This window comes from Erinaceus europaeus, chromosome 17 (assembly GCF_950295315.1).
Source record: "Erinaceus europaeus chromosome 17, mEriEur2.1, whole genome shotgun sequence".
NCBI lineage: Eukaryota > Metazoa > Chordata > Mammalia > Eulipotyphla > Erinaceidae > Erinaceus > Erinaceus europaeus.
In genome coordinates this window covers 47707316-47729517 of record NC_080178.1, presented here as the reverse complement: position 1 = coordinate 47729517, position 22202 = coordinate 47707316, and the positions used below count along the sequence as shown (strand labels likewise).

General features: G+C 42.0%; 1 non-coding gene and 2 pseudogenes across 1 annotated transcript; 2 read left to right on the top strand and 1 right to left on the bottom strand.

Annotated features, from left to right (window-relative positions):
• Nucleotides 1-1249: 1249 nt before the first annotated feature.
• Nucleotides 1250-12734, top strand: LOC132533748 (polycomb protein EED-like; annotated as a pseudogene).
• On the top strand, nt 6027-6152 carry LOC132534189 (small nucleolar RNA SNORA3/SNORA45 family). The gene has a single exon (XR_009545863.1). It is a non-coding gene; the product is annotated as a small nucleolar RNA SNORA3/SNORA45 family (small nucleolar RNA).
• A 5860-nt stretch (nt 12735-18594) lies between the features above and the next one.
• LOC132533747 (protein SET-like) lies at nt 18595-19576 on the bottom strand (annotated as a pseudogene).
• Between the last annotated feature and the right edge of the window lie 2626 nt (nt 19577-22202).

Sequence of the window (22202 nt, the reverse complement as noted above, 5' to 3'; positions counted from 1 at the left end):
TTGCTCAGAAAAGACCTCAGGCTTGCCAGGTCATTGATTTATGAACTTCACTACCTCCCGTGCCACTGGAGGATCTGTCTTTAGTCAGATATGTGGAGTCCTGGGAGTCCTGAGATAGCCTGATCCAAGTGCCTTCTGCTAAAATCATCACTGTACCAAAGCCACACACTGTGGGCAGTTTGTCCTGACTCCCCCGTCCCCCAACTGCCTCATGACCCCTAATCTCTGACCTTACTATAATTAGAACAGAATCTTTCTCTCCTAGGAGCCTCAGTACTTGCTCCAACAGTCCTGAATCAAGCTCCAGGATGCTTTAACTACTGTTAATATGCCAGGGCGACATCATGGCGGTTAATAATAATAATAATATCTGTCATGCCTGAGGCTCGAATGTCACTGGCTCAACATTCAGCACCACCTTAAGCCAGAGCTGAAAAGTGCTCTGGCTAACTTTTTAAAAATTAATAAAAAATAGAGCACTTGAGAGTTTAGACTTATATTCCTACTTCTAGAATGACTTCATCCACTTGACCCAGCAGGAGCACTGCCTGGAGGACACCCATCACTCAGTCTCATAAATATGCATCAGGGCTGAATTGGGCGGCCCTGAGCAGAACATGGGGTGGGGCCTAGAAACCCATCCCAGGCCACATCCACCTGGCCTGAGGGGGCGTGGCCCGACGGGGCGTGGCCTGGATCAGCGCCCACTGGACCACTGGAGAACTCAACTGGCGCCTGCGCACCTGCCAGGGACTCTTTCACTGACAGGATGGGGGAGGCCAGTCTGGCTTCCTCTAGCATTTCAATTCCCATCTGAGTTTTTAAAAGTTGGGCTGTGAACATCCCTGTGCATAATGTGAAGGCTTTAACTACTGCATCGGAGATTACAGAGCCGAGCCGTGTAGTGGGCCACCAAGGCTGAGTGGGCTGGTCCACGGCCCAGACTCCAGCGTCTTCCAGGCGGCTGGGCACGTAGGTGTGGGCAGTGTTCCTGCACCGTTTGCGTAGGAGCTGGGGTTGAGGGGAGACCCTCAGAGCCCATCTCTGCTGTCCAAGCACTGGTGGGCAGGGGTCCTGTGAGGAGAGGAGAGGCAAGGCGCTGCCTTCAGAGCCCAGCGATCACTCTCAGTCGTTGACTGGCCAGACACGTGCGGGCGGGCACGTGTCTTTGTCAGCAGTGTGGAGGTCGCCAGCCCGCCCGCCCATGGAGGCTGGGAGCCCTTTGCCACACTGGTGACGGCAGGGGAACATGTCTGAGGGAGGTGTGGCAGTGGTGGTAGTGGTGGGAAGCTACATGCCTGCCTCCAAGAAGCAGAAGCTGAGCAGCAACTGGAACAGCAACCTGAACCTGTCCTGGGACAAGAATGTGAGTGCAGTGTGGTCTGGGAGTGCAGGGCTCTGGGTGTGCTCTGCTCCCATCCCACTGGCAGCGGGGGAGTCAGAGCAAGGACTCCTGGCTTTGTGAGTTTTTACAGACATTTATCACCCTTTCTCTTTCTTCCTTTCCCCTTCCTTCACCACCCGTGGTCACATTAAAAAAATAACAATGATAATTTTCTAAATGAGACTGGAGCAGGAACCTGGCATGCGTGGAGTGGGGGATGGAACCTGCGACCTTGTGTTTGCAAAGCCTGGGCCCTGCCTGCTGTGCCTCCTCCCCAACCTCCAAAGTCGAATCTATTACTGTTATGATTATGATTATGATGACTATTACTAAATTTTTAAAGCTCTGCCATGGACCTTGATGACTCATCTAGGCCCAGTGACTGACTGTGTTGAGGCGAGTCATGAGACATGGAATAATAATAACAAGTTGGCATTACTAGGGCAAGGAAGACCTGCATAATGATTCTGCACAATCACATTTCTGCCTGAGGCTCCAAAGTTCTAAATTCAGCCCCCAGCAACAACAGCAGCTGGTGCTGAGCCATACTCTGATAAAAAGGAAAAGAAAGAAATGAATGTTACCACTAAGCCCAGTTTCATGGTGAAGTTTCTATACAGTGAGCTCCTCAAACTGTCTTAAGTGACGATGTGTTCAAAGTTGCTCTTCTAAATTCTGAAGCCTCTTCTGATAGACCACTGCTAGGCTAAGGATACAGGTGTTTCTTCCTGGGCACCTGCTCTCTGGGTTGGAGAGAACTGGACCGGAGCCAACCTGGGCTGCTGCTTAGCTAACAGAAGAGAGACCAGGAGAGGAAGAGAGACCAGGAACTCCTGGCAGAGATGGAAAGCAATGGGTTTTATTGATCAGAGACAACACAAACCGGAAGTGGCAAGTCAGGAAATGAAATGACTAGGAAAGGGCATGGAGAAAAGGAAAGAGCAGGCGAATGTTAGAGACTCTTTTAGCAAATGTTGTGAAGGTTTTAACCCGTGGGTGGGATTAATTAATACCCTGAAGGCAGGGCAGATCTCAAGGTACAAAGAAGATAGATCAGGCAAAACAGTGATTATGTAAATAGGCCATGGTGTCAGCAATGGAGGATGGAGCAGGGGGGGCTGCCTGACAGACCTCAAGATCATAGCTTAAACTGGTTTGTTACAGGAGGCTGGTGTAAGTTTCTCAGGGTGTGTGGTGTTTGTTTTTGTTGGACCAATGTTAGGAGTAAAGGTTGCATCTTACACATCTAGTCCCTAGAGTCTTCATCACTGAAATACACTGGCACAGACACAGCCTTTGCAAGGTAGGCCTTGACTTTCAAAGTATTCAAGATAGTGGGGGCTTGTCTGTGGGATTTATCCTTGAACTTTCTGGAGACTGCATTTTACATCATTTTCCCATTCCTGCTTGTGTTCCCAATCTTACTCAGTATTGGGAGTTTACATTTTGTAAACTATTTATTTGTTCCCTTTTATTGCCCTTGTTCTATTGTTGCAGTTGTCATTGTTATTGTTGTTGGTGGATAGGACAGAGAGAGAAATGGAGAAAGGAAGGGAAGACAGAGGGGGAGAGAAAGACACCTGCCAACCTGCTTCACCACCTGTAAAGTGACTCCCCTTTGGGTGGGGAGCCGGGGGCGTGAACTGGGATCCTTAAGCCGGTCCTTGCATTTTATCAGTGATTAGAACCTGGTACTGGATACAGGTAGTAGGTTAGAATTCCCACAGATAGGGAGTTGGTAGTATTACAGTGGGTTAAGTGCAAGTGAGTTTGAAACCTGCAACCCTACCCAGCAAAAGATCAGTTAGGTGAAATAAGCCAGAATATTAAAGTGACTGGCACACATGAGGCCACATAAAGGTAGTATCATTCCCATCATTTTCATTGGGGGTGCTTTCTTTGTATTTTTTGCTGATATGTTAAGGCACCAATTCTAGAATTCACTTGGGACTTTAATGCTTAGAGGACTCTACTGTTTGTAGTGTCCAGATTCTTCTTTTTTTCTTCTTGTGATAAAGGATAAGGAACAGAGAATGAGATAGACTGTAACACCACTCCACCACTTGTCAAACTTCCCCCAGCCACCCAAGATGTTACCATGTGGTGACTTGTGCTGGCACCCTGGTAAGCCACCTGCTGTCCCCACCCTGTGTGGGGCTATGTGTAAGCTTGATAGAGCTTAGGGAGAGCTCCCCCATCCCTGGATTAAGGTCTGGGAAAGACACCCACTTGTAAGTCTCCCTTGCTGAGGTGAGCAATGGGGAGAAACCACATCTCTTATACTTAGCTCTTCCTTTTTGACTCTCAAGCCCACAGAAACCTCCCTACCCCTCTCCATTAACCGCAGGCCACATGGCTGCCTACCTTAAGATTCATTTACTCAAAGTTCACCTCACCTTCTGATCACAGAGGAGAACACACCTTATCATACACTCCATCATACACCTCAGACCCCAGACAAGAGAAATTCTCAACTATATGGCCTTTGATATCCATCTTCTCTCTGTCTCTCTCTACTGGTTTAACCCCTATGTTTCTTCCAGATACCTTTGGATAATTAAGTTGTTTGCGTCATGGTGAATAAGTGTCTTGTATCTCATCAATTCCTGTGATACCAGCCCCATACCATAGTGGCAAGCTGACCTTTAAGAAACCTGTAATTTCTGACATATTTGAATAATGTCCTTAGTTTGGTTTTCTATTTAAACTCATGCCCACCTGATAATAAAGGATATTTGAGAACACATCAGTTATCTCCGGTGTCCCTGCTTTGTGTCATCCCTTGAGAGAGAGAGAGAAGGGGGGTAGGGAACCAGTTGGATTAGCTTTCCTGTTAGTGTCACCCCACCTGAATGCCAACAACCCTGCCACTTTTTTCTTTTCTCTAGATGATAGGTGAGTGATAAGAGAGATAGAGAGACAGGATAGACCCCACAGCACATCTCCACTACTCCAGAAGCCCCACCCCCACCACACAAACTGTCCTCTATGGTGGCCTGGGACTCAGACCCAGGGTCTTAGACATGATAGCCTGTATACTCCACAGGTGAACCACCTGCTGACACCAGCTGATATGCTTTTTATTTGGAAAATGCTTTTTTTTATATCAAGCTACCCAGTAAAAGTAATTTGCTACTAAAAAAGTGTGCTCACACTTGGTGGATTTTTCCCCCTAAACTTATTCCTTGCAGTATGATGCTGTCCGTGTAGAAGGTGATACAAGTTCAGAATGCCCCGATACACATACCATTACCATGAATGCACCTGGAAGGTAAAGCTGGGGGAAAGGAAATGGAAGTCAAAGAAGTGTAAATACTCCTTCAAGTGTGTGAATAGTCTCAAGGTATGTGCTGAACACTAAGCATTACAGTTACTTTGCAGTGGAAAGTATCTTTGAGAAATTGTCGAGGTTAGAGTAATTCCAATTTAGATTATTCTCAAGTTTTCTGTTTTGTAGTTGAGATGAATAGTAATTTTGTATTGCTTAATTTTTTACTTTGTTTTAAATGGGTAATACTTGGCACATAAGACTATTTTTTCTGTTTTTATTCAAGGAAACTATTGTGGGAAATGTTACTCTTTTGATAAAATCTTAAAAATATATAAGTAGCACTTGTTTCTGAAAATAGTTGACTAGTTAACCTTAAGTCTGTATGAATTGAAAGATATTTTTGTGCAGTTCATACATATGTTTTTTAAAATATTTATTTTTTTATTTATTCATTTTGTTGCCTTTGTTATTTTGTTGTTGTAGTTATTATTGATGCCTTCGTTGTTGGATAGGACAGAGAGAAATGGAGAGAGGAGGGGAGGACCCAGAGGGGGAGAGAAAGACAGACACCTGCAGACCTGCTTCACCACCTGTGAAGTGACTCCCGTGCAGGTGGGGAGCCAGGGGCTCGAACCTGGATCCTTCCACTGATCCTTGTGCTTAGCGCCACCTGCGCTTAACCCACTGCGCTACTGCCCAACTCCCACATATATGTTTTGTTCTTTGCTTGTGATTGCTTTCAAAGAAAGGGTATAAATGTGGGATGGGGAGATAGCGTAATAATTATGCAAAAGAGACTGTCATGTCTGAGACTCCAAAGATCTCAAGTTCACTCTCCACACCACTGTAAGCCAGAGCTGAGCAGAAGTAAAAAGAAGTTGGGGGGGGGGGTGACAGTATGTGTGTAAGGAGAGCATATAAATGTAATACATTTTTGATTGTTGAGTATTTGGGGAAGACAGACTTGGTTACATAAGTAATTACGTCCTCGGGGGAGACTGGTGGTGGCACACCTGATTTAGTGCCCATTATCTCCAAGTACAAGTGCGAGGACCCAGGTTTGAGTCCACATTCCCCACCTCAGGAGCACACTTCACAAGCAGTGAAGCACATATTTCTCCCTTCCCTTCTCTATCTCCCCTTCCCCTCTCAATTTCTCTCTGTCTTGTCAAACTGGGGTAAAAAATGAAAACAAAAAAAGGCCACTGGAAGAGGTGGATTAGTAGTGCTGACACTGAACCCCAGCAATAACCCTGGGGGGAGGTGAAAACTTCTTCCTCAGTAGATTTTATCGATAAGAGGGAGGGATGACTGGTGATTTTAGTTGTTTTCCTCTACATCTGTTCCTTTTCCATCTTGGAGCTGTGGGTTATTGAAACTAGAGTCATTCTTGGGTACCATCTTTTGTCTTAGTGTGCTTGGGTCCTTGGAGTATCACTGCTGACCTTATTCTCTTGCTATGGCCCTCCTGGCATAGTCAACAGGGCAGGGACATGCATTACATTGATATGTACTAAAAATAGTGTCCACAAGAGGCCAATGTCAGGGCACTTCCTTAGTGGTTTGACCTCTAGGTTTGCATAGGAGACCTCCATTACACCAAGGTTACTTTGGGGAAGTTGGTAAGAAGCATTGCTATGTAAAGAGGAGTCAGAACTTTTGCTCAGTTGTCCACCCTGGACCATGTGCAGAGTGCAGACACTGGAAAACGCTACCAGAATTAAGATTGGAGCTACTCCCATACCTGATGTGGTGTGATAGGGCTGCTACAGGGCTCTGGAGGGAGAGCTCCCAAAGCCCACTGATGTCCTGAAGACCACATTCTTTAGCAGAAGGGCTGAGAAGCTGACTGAGGTGTAGGGGGAGCTTATGTCTTGTGAGTGTGAAAGCACACAGAGGAAGAGTCATTAAAAGTACTGATTTTGATTCAAAATCTTATGATGGTTTAAGAAAATAGAAAGCAAGTTTCAAGCAGTTTTCTAGATAAGTACTTGTCACCAAGCCTCTGAGTTAAGTGTTTGTAATAAAATGTTACCATGCAGCCAGTATTTGAAAATGTCATAATGGGGGGGGGAGCAGGTGGTGGGGCACCTGGCTGAGCACACACGCTACCGTGTGCACGGACCTGGGTTCAAGCCCCTCGTCCCCCCCACCAGCAAGGGGAGACAGGTGTCTCTGTCTCTCTCTCATCTCCCCTCTCAATTTTTCTCTATCTCTATTCAATATTAAACAAATAAAATAAAATAAATTTATTTAAAATGTCTTAACTGGACTGTTAAGTCTCTTTATGTATCAGAAAGTGATGGTATATAAAATACTGGCTTGTATTTTGGAAGACTGTTGTATGGAGAAATGGTCAAGTGGCTTACCCTGTTTTTGATTTCTAAAATACTCATATTTTTTCCTCATTTTTATTTTATAGGAAGGTCACAGACAGCCACTGTTTGAGGTTCAGTTTAACTGGCGCAGTAAAGGTGGGGATCCATTAGTGTTCACAACAGTGTGAAGCAAAAGAGTAAGTCTTCCTGGATGTGAGCTGGTAGATGCAGGTGTGTGCATAAATACTGAATTGTGATGTTTTTGAAGTTTATGTAGTTGGCTTGGCTGTTTTTTTGTATAAAGTTACGGGCTGAGGAGACAGCAAAATGATTATACAAAAGGCATTCATCCCTGACTCTTTAAGGACCCAGATAGAAACCCCAGCATCACCCATAGCTAGAGCTGAGCAGTGCTTTGGTCTTGGAGTATCAGTTATTGATTAAGTAAATTTAAATTTAAAAATATATATGATTAGGCCAAGAGATTCTCCTTCCTGGTGCTGGGCTGTGGCACACCTGGTAGAGCGTACTGTATAAGGACCCTGATCCAATTCGCCAACCCCCTCCTACAGGGGGAAAAGCTTCATGAGTGCGGAAACAGTGCTGCAGGTGTGTTTATCTCCCCTTTCCTCTTAATTTCTGTCTCTTTCCACTATAACTTTTATTGATTCTATTTTCTATTTTTACCAGAGCACTGTTCAGCTCTGGTTTACGGTGGTGCAGGACATTGGAACCTCAGACATGAGAGTCTCTTTGCATAGCCATTATGCTGTCTGCCTCCACCCTAAATAAAAATTTTAAGAATATTTATTTGTTTATTAATGAGAGAGATAACCCGATTATCACAGTCATATGCATACCAGGATTGAACTCAGCACCTCTTGCCTGAGGTCCCAAGGCTTTAGCCACTGTGTCATCTCTCAGGCTAGTTTTTTAAAATTGTCCTAGCAAAGCTAGTATTAGTGACTAAACATCATTTCTTTCATATTTCTCTGGATTTTCATGAGAGGTTTTTGTTCCTCTCATATTCTTTTTCATATCTGTAGAATTGTAAGCCTTTTGCTTTCTAAGTTTTAAAGTATTTTTTATCATTTATAGAATGGAAAAATTGGCAAGACCATAGGATAAAAGGGGTACAATTCCACACAGTTACCACCACCAGAACTCTGTATTGCATCCCCTTCCTTGAAGACTTCCCTATTCTTTATCTCTCTGGTAATATGGACCCAGGATCATTATGGGGTGTAGAAGGTGGAAGGTCTGGCTTCTGTAATTGTTTCACAGGGGTGGAGATTCATACTTTCAGCCTATCATGAAAGAGATTTTTATATTTTATTATTTTGGTAGGGGTTAGATAGCATGATTATGTCTGAGGCTCTGAAGTCCCAGGTTCAGTCCCTGTGCCACCATAAGCCAGAGATAATCAGTACTCTGGTATATATATTATTGCTAGTTTTTTTTTACCATGTGCAGGGTACAATCCCCAGTCCCCACCTGCAGGGGGAAGCTTTACAAGCTATGAAGTAGTGATCCATGTCTCTCTTTACCCTAACCTGTCCTCTTCCTCTCAATTTCTCTGTCCTATCAAATAAATAAAGGGGGGGAGGAGTGTGTGTGCACAAGACCAAAGAACTGAAGCTACTTCATTGTGGTGGGGGCACAGCAGCTCGCCATCCAAGTGAGCAATTTTTATCCTTGAATATGTGTTGTGTGTATTTGAAGAGAATGTGTATTCCAAGTTTTTGGGGTTAAGAGCTCTGAAAATGTCCAAGAGTTCTAGTCTGTCAATCTCTTCATTTAATTCTCTTTTTTCTTTGTTGATTCTGTGATTTGTTGATCTAAGTGTGAGAATGGGGTGTTAAAGTCTCCCACTATTATTGTATTACTATTGTTGTGTTTTTGAAGTTCTTTGAGAAGGTGTTTGATTATATAGATGGTCCTTCATTGGGTGCATAAATGTTAGTAATTGTTATACCTTCTTGGCTGATTGGTCCTTTAATCATTATGTAATCACCTTGCCTATCTTTTATTACTTTATTTAATTTAAAACCTATTGTGTCTGAGATGAGAATGGCTGTTCCTGCCTTTTTTTTTGTATTCCATTAGCCTGTAGGATAGTTTTCCATCCTTTTACTTTAAGTCTGTGTTTGTCTTGTTGGGTCAAGTTGGATTCTTGCAAGCAGCATATGGTTGGGTTATGTTTTCTGACCCATCATCCCACTCTGTGCCTTTTGATGAGTGAGTTTAAGCCATTGACATTTACTGATATTATGGATTTAATGTGTTGTAGTCCCATTGTTCAACAAGTTTTTATATGATATGTTGCAAGTATTATAGTGATGTTCTTGTTTGTAAGAGGTTTTTAGAACCTCTTTCAGGGCCAGTTTGGTGATAGTTGCATCCTTTAACTGTTGTTTGTTGAGAAGGTTTTGATGACTCCATCTAGTTTGAATGAAAGTCTAGCTGGATATATTATCCTTGGTTGAAACCCTTTTTCATTCAGGGCTCGATAGATATCTTGCCATTCTCTTCTGGCCTTTAGAGTTTGGGTAGAGAAGTCTGCTGATCATCTTATAGGTTTTCCCCTGCATGTGATTTTTTGTTTTTCTCTTACAGCCTGTAGGATCCTTTCTTTATCCTTACTTCTTTTCATTGTGACTATAATGTGTCTTGGTGTATTCAGGTCTGGGTTGATTCTGTTTGGGACTCTTTGAGCCTCTTGGATCTTAATGTCCTTTCTGTTGTTCAGGTCTGCGAAGTTTTCTTCTATAATTTCTTCTAGAATGCTTGCTTCCCCTTCCTCTCTTTCTTCCTCTGGCAGGCAAACTATGCAAATGATACTTCTTTTGAGATCATCCCATATGTCTCTGTTGCTGTTTTCAGTGTCTCTCAATCTCTTTTTGAGCTCTTTCAACTATTTATTATTTTTCTCTAACTCATCCTCTGTCTGACTAATTCTGTTTTCTGCTTCTGCTAGTCTGCTTTCCCTTCCCTCGGCTGCTTTCTTCATTATAGCTATTTCAGCTTTCAGTTCTCTAATTGCCTCAAGGTAGTTAGTATTTTCCTTGAGGGTCTCATCTCTTGTTTCCCTAAAGTGCTATTCCTTTCATCCAAAGCTGTTTTCATTTCTGTGATTACTAAATTTCTTATTGCTTGCATGCTTTTTTTTATCTATTGTTACTTCTGTCTGATTTGTAGTTTCTTCTTGGCTCTTGTCTTCATTTATTGTATTAGCAGTTCTATTTGCTCTTGATCTACCCATTTTAATGTGTTTTTTATTTTTATGTTCTGTTGCTCCTCAGTTGCTTTGTTTTATGTACAAGCCACACTATACTAAATACCTTTATGACAAATGCAATCACCACCCTCAGAAATTACAGTAGAAACTAAAGCAATGACTGAAGCAGTATAACCAATACCAGTTAGTCCTACAATGTCTCCAGTTCAAGAAAAAAATAGCAACCAAATCTAAATGAAAAAGAAAGAGAAAGGAAAAAAGGGATAGCAGGAATAGACAGTTATGCAAATCTACTGTCCACTATAGATTCTAGGAGTAGCAAGAGGGGAAGGGGAAGTAGAGCAGAGACACACACAAAGAGAGTCCGCTCTGAGTCAGTCTTCTTCCCTGAAAGTGTTCACAAAGAAGTATCAGTGAATTCACAAGGTAGAGGGAGGAGCAAGGGAGAAAGGAAGACAGTGGAAAAAAAAGAGAGAAAAGAAAAGTAGGAAAAAGAAAAAAAGTAGTGAAAGGAGAGTTGTGTATATATATTTTTTAATTGGCTTGAATGTGGGAGAAGGGTGATAGTGTTAAGAGGAGGTATGAAAAGTGAGACAAGTTTCTCTCACAGTGGGTGGTAATTCTTGTCATCTAGCAATGGAAAGTATACTAAGAGTTAATTTTGGTCACCTGAGGAGGGGAAGGGATATGCATGTATATATAATAGTATTTGTAAAATAAAACAGAATAAAAAGCCCAAGCAATGTGTCTTCAGCTTGGATAGCTCCCTGTTAGCCTATGTACATTTAGTCTAGACACCTGATTGAGAAAGAAAACACAATACAAAACAAATATGAAAATTAAAACTTTCAAGCAGGCTGGGTGAGGCTTGCTTGATCAGCTAATTATCATTTGAATTTGTCTAAGTCCCTTAATCAGAGGAACAACAGAAATAGCCTAGAAATTTGTAAGCAGGGTTAATGGCACCCCTGAGGGCCAGGAATCTTGGTAAAGAAAGAGCTCCACGGGGAGCCTTCTAGCAGCAGCTCCCTACCCCTGGGGTCTGGTTATGGGGAGAGGCGTCTAAGAGAGTTAATCAAGAAATATACTTTCTTATTTTTTACCCAAATTGAATTATAATCACCTCCATGGTCTACCTTTAGGATGCCTCCTTGCTTGTCCCGCTGAAGGCCAGGATTTCAAGGCTTTCTAGCAGTTGATGTCAGCGCCCACAGGTGCTGCTACATTCCAGTCACCATGTTGGCTCTTCCCCCTGTTACTAAGTTTTAATATTGGAGGCTAGATTATTAATCCATCTGTGTAACATTACCAGAAAAATTTGAAAAAAATCAGTACATAAGGTAAAGACAAAAATAGCAGCTATCTGAAATTCTTAGGACATTTGATATTAGGATGAAAGTATTGAAAGAGTTTTCTATAGCTTTGGCTATACTGTTACAACAGAAGAAACTACTGGCTGGTGCAAGTTGTAAAGTCATTGTCAAATGATTTGCATAATACCTTAATTTTCAAAGTTCAGGTAGCACCTGTGTATATCCTGCTTTTTCCTAAGATGCATACACACCTATGGTGAAGTTTGGTTTATAAATTAAGCACAGTAAGAGATTAATAGCAATAACAAAGGGACAGTTGCAATATTACTGTAATAAAAGCTGTGTTTCTCTGCCACCAAATAGCATGTAATTTCTTATCAGAATTGGCCATGGCATAACAAATTACTGGAAAGGGTAATTTCAGATGAGATTTCATAGTCCATTTACAATGTTTCTTGCACCCATTTACAAATCAGAAGTAAAAAACGCAATAGAATGATAATACACTCATTTTCAAGAGGTGACTTTTCTAAAGGTAGAAAGGTTTCTTAGGACAATTTGACTACTCAGTGGCCTTACTTTGATAATTCGATGGTTTTAAAATTAGGTTTATACAGATGCTTGCACTGGGCAATTGGGTTGGCAAACTCTATGTTTGGGATTTAGAAGCTGAAGATCCTCATAAAGCTAAGCAAGTATTTAGAAATTCATAATTTCTATCCTTTTCTCTAAAATGTTTTATCACTTTAGAGATTCTTATATCATTCCAGAGTTATTTTGATGCACCTATTTAGTTTTTACCAAAGCACTGCGCAGCTCTGGCTTATGGTGGTGCTATGGTTTGAACACTGGGGCCTGGAGCCTCAGGCATGAAAATCTTTCACACAACCACTATGGTGTCTCCCCAGCCCTACTTTTTTGTTTTTTTTATTTTATTGCTTTTCAGGAGTATAGTGAAGGAATATTAGTTTTCTATGTAAGTTACACAGTACATCTTAAATTTAAAATATGCTCATTTTGGACAGAAGTCTTTGTGTGAAGTCTGTTTTGTTTTGAATGCCTTCTACATGAGGTGGAACATTGTTCACTGTCTCATTCACAGTTTTAAGTGAGTTAGATGTAAATGAATGAAACACGACAGCATTCTGCATGAATAGTATAACCTGTTGTCATGTTTTCTCCCTAGATGTACAACATTGTCTCATCATAAATGTGGGGTTGCTATTTGTCAAACCAGCTTAGCAGAGACAGTGGCATGCTCATAGCTATTTGTGACAATGGCAGCATTTGATGATGGGACCGACTTCGATAAAATACCTTTTCCTAATCAAAATTAGCGTGTGTTTTCTGTGTACAGGAGAACTAATATATCTGGCTATTAAGGGCACTTAGAGCCATTGTTGTCTATCAGCATTCAACCAAGGTGAGCTGAATGTAGTGATGTTTACACTGTTCACATTCTTTATACTGTCTCTTGCTCAGATTCTACTGCTTTTAATAAAATTTTATTTTTGTAAAATTGTGTTGCTTCATTGTGATGAAAAGAATGGTTGAAAGTAATAAATATATGACTTACCTTTTTGTAATGATCTTTATTTTTGTAGTTCTTTTTCCTGATAGGACATAAATTGTGGTTCTGCCAGTCCAAATAAAGTTTGGATCATTTACTTCTAAACAAAACAAAACAAAACAAAAAAACACATAAGATTTTGCTGCCACCATGTGCTAACCTTGGATAAGTATCTTAGAATTTGTTCCAGTTTCCTTATGTATGGAATAATAAGCTTCATAGGGTTATTGTATCCATACAGTCAGTTAACACATGTAAAGCAACTGGAATGTAGCCTACACTAAACCGTAAATACATTTTTAATTTTATTAAAAATTTTAGTTTTAAAATTTTGTCAGCATGGCTGCACTACTCTGACCTGACTTTCAAATAGACTCATCACCAATGCTTTCCTCCAATGCAGAGGGAGCTGGGCTTGAACCTAGGTTCTAGGCATGTCAGAGCATCCCAGTATTAATCTATTTTATTTATTTATTTATTTTAACCAGAGAACTGATCAGCTCTGGCTTTTGGTAGTGTGGGTGACTGAACCTGGGTCTTTGGAGCCTGAGGCATAACCATTATGACCTTTGCATAACCATTATGCTATCTCCCCCCACCCACACCACACTATTAAAGTGAGTTATTTTGATGGCCTGCAAATTCTAATATATATATATATAATTTTATTAGTGTTCCCTGAGGAATAAACTCTGGACTGTGAGTGTACCCAAGCACATTTTTTTCTTTCCATTTATCTAGAGAGACACCTAGCACCATGCCACCATTCATGGAGCTCTCCTGCCACTCCTCCCACTCTCCATGTGATCTCTGGTACTCCTGTTTCATACCTGGTTTGAACGCAGGACCTCACATTCAATAAGCTCATCTATTTCATGAGCTATTTCCTGACTACAGTTGAATACAAAATATTTAGTAATATGTAAAATATTGCCATAGGACTTTTAGTGGGAATATTAAAGAAGGAATGAACTTAGAAGTAGAAACAAATGCAGAAGGCTAACAATGATGTCAAGTATGCCTAAAGTGAATTATTTCACCTGTAAATTGGTTAAGAATAATTGGTTGAGGATATCATAGAGCTGACAATCGCTGTTTTATCCCAAAGGCAACATGATTTTTCATATATTTATGTTTAAGAAACAAAAATGAAATCAGAAGGTAAAAGACCATAAAATCCCAGAATATCCGGAGACAGCAGATGAAATGAGTGTATCTAAAGCAGAGGCAATACAGAAGGCCTGTAAAGCAGGTAGAAAGTAAAATGCCATCTGGGAGGTGGTACAGTGGACAGGGTGTTGGAATCCCAAGGATGAAGTCCTGTGAGTTTCATCCTTTATAGCACATGTACCTAAGAGAGAAAGAGATGTCTGATTCTCTCTCTCAAGATCTGGAAAGAAAAGTCAGGTGATCACAAAACACAAAGACTGATTTTTTTTTGACAAGTTTTTTTTTTTTTTTTTAGGTTTATGGCCCTTATTTATATAACAACGATCATGATAATACACCATAATGCACATTAATTTTTCCTTTTTGAAAATTGTGATTAGTAGCGGTTTACAAAATTGAATGCACCCTCCCACCGCCCAAAGAAAATCACACTATAGATGATTGTCACTCACTTGTAGTGGCAGAGCTTGGCACATTGCCCGGAAGTACTGGTCCCCAGGGTGGGTCGCTAGTTGTGAGGGAGGACAGAGGTCATGCACTGGGTGGCCCTGTAGTATGGGCCCTTGAGCCTCCTGCATCTGCTGGACAGAATTCCTCCCCACATGGCCTGGCATATCCGTGACTCATCAAAGGTTTTGGCCACCCGCCAGCTGGCGCAGGGTCTCCGCCATGTTCACTGGTTAGTGGCTGGGAGACTGGTGAGGAAGGGCGGGGTGGGGGTGGTGTTGAGGCCAGGCTGGGCGGGGAGCAGGGATGTCTGGCCCCAAACCTGGCCTCTGCAGGCGCATCCTGGCTGGGCCTTTCTTTGCTCACCACCCTCTCCAGGAGCTCCAGTTCCCACCCAGGTCAAGCTGTGTGGCTGGCAGTGTAGACCTCTGCCGGAGCTCCTGTCACCCGCCGGCAGTCGGGAGTTCTCATCTGGTTTGAGGACCCTGTTTTTTTAACGACCCCCGTGCTCGGACAGTGTAGACCTACCCGGCCGGGTGTAGCCTGGAGGAGTCCAGGGCAAGCAGGACCTAAGGTTCTCCCCAGTCGCCCTGTGTTGGTCTGTAGCAGGACTCCTTGTAAGGTCCCCAGAGAGGATGCCCACTGGGCTAGATTGTGTGACAGGGGCGAGGTCACCCCCTGAAATGGTCAGGAATACTCTGGAGGCAGCCTGGCTCGCCACCTTGGAAGCCGCCTGGAAATGTCCCAGAGCTCTGCTTTCTTGCTGCTGTTCAGTGTTGCAGACTCTTTGTTGAATGGTGTTAAGGACCACAGCAGCGCGGCTTCCTCCAGTGCGCTGGGCCGGGCCTGGAACCTGGCTCTTGAACATGACAAAACTCTGTACTTGAGTCAGCTGTTTTAGAGACTCCTTGGATACTTATAAATCTATTCTTTATTTAAAGATTTCATTCATTCGGTGATATCTTAAATACTTATTTTAGATCACCTGGGACTTCAGAGCCTCTAGCATGAGAATCTTTGCATAACCATTAGACTATCTACCCCTGCCCTGTATGTCATTTTTTTTTTTAAAGGTGATTGTGTACCTGAGAGGTGATGTTGGACTCTCATGCAAGAAGTTTTGAGTTCAAGCTTTGGCATCTCATGCCAGAGTGATGCTCTGGTTCTCACTCTGCCTCCCTCTCCTCCTCCATAACCTGTGTCTTACTAATAAATAAATAATTTAGGTTTTCAGAAAAAGTACAGAAATTGAGTTCATTTCCGTTTAACATCCTCCAAGAATAATGCTTCTTTTAAAGTATTGATATGAAATCATAGGTATATGTTATATGTGAGCATGTGTATTCATAGCCTCTGGTATAATGTCTGGTATACTGTCAGCATCTGTTGAACCATTTATACATAAGGGAAGATACCAGTATTTTAGGAACTTTTATGCAAGGAGACTCAGTAATACAGTGTCTGCTTTCTTTTTTTTTTTTATTTTGTTTTATTTTAGTTTTCTTATATAGGACATAGAGAAATTCTGAGGGGGGAAGAAAGACACCTGCATCACTGCCTTACTACTCCTGAAGCTTCCCCCCCTCCACCCCCTGCAGTTGGGGGCTGAGATCTTGAACCTGGGTCCTTGTGCATAGTCATGTGTAATCCAACTGTGCCACCAACCCACCCTTGATGTGTACATTTCTCTTTTTTTAAGATTTTTAAAAATATTTATTCATTTTCCCTTTCTGTTGCCCTTGTTATTTTTATTGTTGTAGTTATTATTGTTGTTGTTATTGATGTTATCGTTTGTATAGAACAGAGAGAAATGGAGAGAGGAGTGGGAGACAGAGAGAGGGAGAGAAGATAGACACCTGCAGACCTGCTTCACTGCTTGTGAAGCGACTCCCCTGCAGGTGGGGAGCCAGGGGCTTGAACCAGGATCCTTATACCGGTCCTTGTGCTTTACGCCATGTACGCTTAACCTGCTGCGCTATCCCCGGACTCCCAATGTGTACATTTCTTAACCTGCCCTGATCGTGTTAGTTGTCATGGGTCAAGAAGCTCTGTTGATAGAAATGCAGTTGGTATCAGGTTCCGAATTTATCTACTGTGACTTTCAGTGTGACTGAGAAGATTATTTGTAACATTTGGTGCCCCAACCAGCAGGGTGGTGAGCAGGGGCTAGGAACCCAAAAAGACCTGGAATGAAAGGGACACGAGACACGAAAGAATGACAGCAGGACAGGTTTCTGATCAAGCTGCAAAATTTTATTGTGTTCCCAGGCATTATAAGGCTTTGGGGAAGGAGAGGGAATGCTGGAGGAGGGGGGAGGGGGAGCAAACTTCAAAGCGGAATGTTCCTTGCAACAAATGGCGGAAACCAAACTGTGTGTTGACTCACTTGTGTTGACTCACTTGATTACTGATAAATGGTTTACCTGAGGAGAAATGGCCTGCCCAGGGGGGAATTAACACTTGTCTTGAGGGGTTCCATTATCTCAAAGCTTATCATCTATCAAGCAGAGAAATGGCTCCTGGCAATTGGGATTCTTAAAAGGAATTTTATGATGGTTTTCTTCTCCAGTTAACGGTAGTTCAACTCTGATAAAGCTCATTGGCTATGATACTCCCACAGCTCAAAGTTTGATGAAATTGCATTTTTATTTTTACATCTGCACTCACTTCTTTACTATTTCATTTCTTTATTCATTTGTTGGATAGAGACAGAAATTGAGAGGGAAGGGAGAATTAGAGAAGAAAGGGAAGGAACATCTGCAGCACTAACATATGCAGCAGTAGCATCAGCAGCACTGCATCATCACTCATGATGCTTCCCTCCCTGCAGCAGCTAGGGACCAGAGGCTTGAACCCAGGTCCTTCTGCAGTGTCATATGCACTGTACTGGTGTGTCACCACCTAGCTCCTGAATTACATTTTCAGACTGAAAATAGACTGGAATAGTCAGACTGGAATAGTCTGGGAATGAGGATTCAAAACTAGCTAGTACACCGGGTTAAGCACACATAGTGTGAAGCACAAGGATGTGCACAATGATCCCAGTTCAGTTCCCTGCGGGGGAGGGAGGAGTCATTTTGCAAGCCGTGAACCAGGTCTGCAGATGTCTGTTTTTCTCTCCTCCACTCCAACTTCCCCTCCTCTCAATTTTTCTCTGTCCTGTCTAACAGCAGTCGTAACAAGAATAACAGCAGCAACAATGGACAAAAGATGGCCACCAGGAGCAGTCAATTTGTAGTGCCAGCACTGGGCCCCAGCTATAACCCTGGAGGCAAAAACAAAAACAAGCAAACAAACAAAAACTGGGAAGGTGCCTGCTTTGCCATATGATCCCCTCAGATTCAAGATCTGAGAGAAAGGAGGAAAAAAGCGAGAATTCTATGCACTACTACACAGAATCGCCCAGCTTCTAGCAGAGCTGAAGGAGCAGAAAGTTGTTTTTTGTTCCCACAGAGCTTGGTGATATTGATTCCAAAAGTTTTTGTTGAAAAAGGATGAGGGTGTTTTACCCCTGTTATCCTATGGTTTTATCAGTGTTTCCTTTTATAAATAAAAATAATGAAAAACAACAACAACACAAAGCTGTCTGTCTTTCTGCTAACTGCAGAAAGATACAGGTTTTCTTAAAAATGTTTTAAATGAAAAAATATATTAGTTTGGAACAGAAAAGGATAGAGATTCTTTTCAACTATTCTTATCAAAGTATCCCCCCCCAATAAGTTGATAACTATCGTATAAAGGAGAGAGAAGACCTCAAAGACAGGGTGACTGTGTACAAGGGAGGGAAAAAATGGAAAAAAATAAAGAATACAACTTGCTCCCAGGGACAGGAGAAAATTTTAAAATGCTGAAATTCATCAGTGTTTCATTAGTCATATCCTTCATCTTCCTCTCTTTCCTCCCCCTAATCACCATCTTCTTCTCCTTCATCCTCATCTCCTTCATATCTTCTTTTTTAAAAAAAAATATTATCTATTTATTGATTGGATAGAGACTGTCAGAAATCACGAGGGAAGGGAAGGATAGAGAGGGTGAGAGACAGAGGGACACCTGCAGTACTACTTCACCACTTGTGAAGCTCTACCCCCTGCAGGTGGGGATTGGGGGCTTGAACCCAGGTCCTTGCACATTGTAACACGTGAGCTCAACCATGTGCACCACCACCAGGCCCCCACTTCTTCATATCTTCTAATCCTTCTTCCTCTTCTCCTTCATCATCATCATCATCATCATCATCATCATCATCATCATCATCATCATGTTCCCCCTCACCTTATTCATCATCCATATCAGGAATCAAGTAGTATTGTAGTGGATTTGGCCAGATATCATCTTTAATGACCTCTCTTAACTCACCTGCATCTGCACCAGAATGGTCAATAAACCAGGTGAAGAAGGTCTCTGGTTCCTCATGCTGTCTCTTCCTGTTGGTTTTATTTTGTGTTTGAATTGAACATTTGATCAAATCCTTTCCAGATTTCCATTTGATTTCAGTGGATCCTTCAAAAAGAAGGATCACCACTCTCATTCAGATGAAATTCTTTGGGGAGAACTTTATTTTCAAAGTAAGGGTTTTAAACAAAATAAAAGTCTATTCTGTTACCTGATTCACTATCTTCAAATTCTGTCACTTCAATTATTGTCAGGTAATGCAGCGCTTCTTCATCCTCTTCCCCAAGCAGTGTAGACACTTGTGGGTGGTTGACAAATGCTACCCCAAACTTTGGCATATTGGCCATCAATTCTGATCTCTTCTGAAAAAACGGTTGGCAGAGTTTGATATATTTCTGTTCTACCTTCAAAATTGTCACTCCCCATAAAGAAGCTTGGTGAAAAAGCAATAGGAAGCAATTGAATATATCCATTTAGTACAGAATGAAATAGACTTAATGAACAAGCCAGCTAGGAGATTTCTAGAATTTTCTATCTCACCTTAACTCTAATCCCTGGATTCTCAACTAAGACTCTTTGCTGACTCTCTACTACTTCAAAGAGTCAAAGTTCAGATGTCTGCTGGGTAAGGATGGCCTAGGTAGGTGAAAGAAATGCATCAAGTGAGCTGAATGTACTGTGTTCCATTATATATATCCTGAGTTGTAGTTCTAAACTGAGCTATGTGGCTTAATAGAAATTAGTAGGGTCCTCATGTCGGTGGCTCATGACTTTGCTTGAAGCATATGGAGAAATCCAAAGTTTTTTGTTTGTTTGTTTGTTTGTTTTTAGGTGCTCGAGATACCTAGAAGTTGTCAGACAACCTTCCGAGGACTGGTCCTTCGATTTAGAGATTTTCTTTGTTATCTTAAGTTGCTATTTATGCAATCTTCTTTCATTCTCTCCTATCCCCCCTAATTCTCTCTCTCCCTCTCTATCTCTCCCCCCCTCTGCCAGGAACTGAACCTGTCACCTCAAAGCGTCAGACACAAAAAATAATTTTGCATAAAAACTTTCCTATATCCCTTGCCCATTATGCATTATATTAAGCACTTAGCACTGTTGGTGTAGAGTAAGAATGTATTATAGGTTCCTATTGTATTATTCTCTCTTCAGTGTATCTATATGACCTCTAAAGCCTAAAATGAAAAGTTTGAAAGGAAACCAGCTCTCTCCCTCTCTCTCTTAATTCTGCAGTCAACTTTCTACCTAAACCTCCAGGTTAAAAACCCATTCCAGCCTCCGGAAATATTGCACCTGTAACATTGCTTATCACCTTGGAACTTAATAAGTCTGTCTTTACAAAAACAAGAACCAAAAGGTAACAGGCTGTTTTTTTTTTTTGGGGGGGTGGAAGTGCACACTTTACTAAATGTAATTTGAGTTGTATCTTGATTCAGAAATATTAGATATTTCCATTCATGCCTTCACAGAGTGTCCCACCATTTGTGCTCCGTAGTGAGGACAGCAGGGATGTCCAGGGCTCACAGTCTCTCAGGAAGAAGGTAGGACTGTATGGTCATCAGTGTTTCCAAATACACTAGAGATTTCACTTACCTTGTTTAGTAACTTTGCTTTAGAATGTGAATTCCACAGGCAGTGTGTGTGTGTGTGTGTGTGTGTGTGTGTGTGTGTGTGCTGACCGCATTTTCTATGCCTGAGACTGTGCTGTCCGTAATGTTCAAAAGTAAAGTTGTAAGCAAGCATGCTGAGATTGAAGTCCAGGCTTATCAGACACATAGATCCCTAACTTCTGCAATGCAGATCCCTGAAAAGAACCACTGAGACATCTTCCATTGGCTATATTTGCCTCTAAGATGATAGTTACTCTAGATGTGAAATTGTGTGGTTGTTGTTTTCTTATAGAATACCGCATCCATAGTCCATCAAAGAACACCAAAACAGAACCTAAGACCTCTGAGACTACATCTTGCAGGGATCATGAGAAAGCAGGGCAGGTACTGGTCTCCCCAGACAAGCAAATGATGGGGTGTCTGCCACTGAACACAAATAGGGCTGGGAGAGTAAGGGTTCTGAGTTCATGTAGACCCTGCACTTCAAGCAGAATTGTGGCCACTCCTGCAACCAGAGGTCTCAGCCTATCAAACACATTGTGCTGATCATTGTTCATACATCTTTTTATCAAACACAGTTCTGGAGAAATCCAGTCTTGGGAGAGCACAGGAAGAATTCTGAAGGTAAGAAAGAAAAAGGTACAAGCAGACCCTTGGTGTCATTGTAGGAGCTGTGCTATGGGTGCATGCATCGTGTCAAGGCCAACAGCCTGCTGTACTGCCGGGAGGAAACATAAAAAAAGGATCCAGAGACCAAGCAGATTCTATGGAGATAGCTGATAACGAAAGACAAGGACACTGTGTTCAAGAACCAGGTTTCCCTGAGCAGACTAAAGTCTTGTTTGGTACACTACATTTTGGAGCTGATGCTACTTTCGGATCTCTTCACAGCTTATATAAATGCTTTGGCGAGGGTTTTGGAGGATGAATGGAGGGTGTGCTCTACTCTGTTGCATGAGTGCAGGGAAGAACATAGACAGCCACACATTATCAGGTGCCATTCTGCTTGCTTGCTTGAGCCAGTCCTTAGGCTTGAAAAAGAAAGGCCTTGACTTAAAAACCTTCTCTCAGCTAGGAAAACACACACACACACACACACACACACACACATATAAAAGCCCATAATTTGAACTCCTGTGAAACGTAGCCTTTGCAGAGAGAAAGATTAGTAGTCCAGAAAAAGAAATACATTTCCAGCATGTGTTTTATTTATTTATTAATTTTTAAAAAATTTTTTCCCCGTAAAGTTGGACTACAATCAGAAAAAAAAAAAAAACAGTTCACAAAGAATACAGCTAATAACCTTGGAGTCGTAGAAGCTATGAAAGCACACAGGAATCAGAAATGACACTTTTTCTGTAAGAGTTGTTTCTGCCTCTCTCTTGCATATAACCCTGTCTGGGAATGTTTGAACCCACCCTCTGGAGGACAGATTGAAGAGATGCCAGTGGGCTTTACAAGAGTGACACTTTCTCTCTGGGTGGGA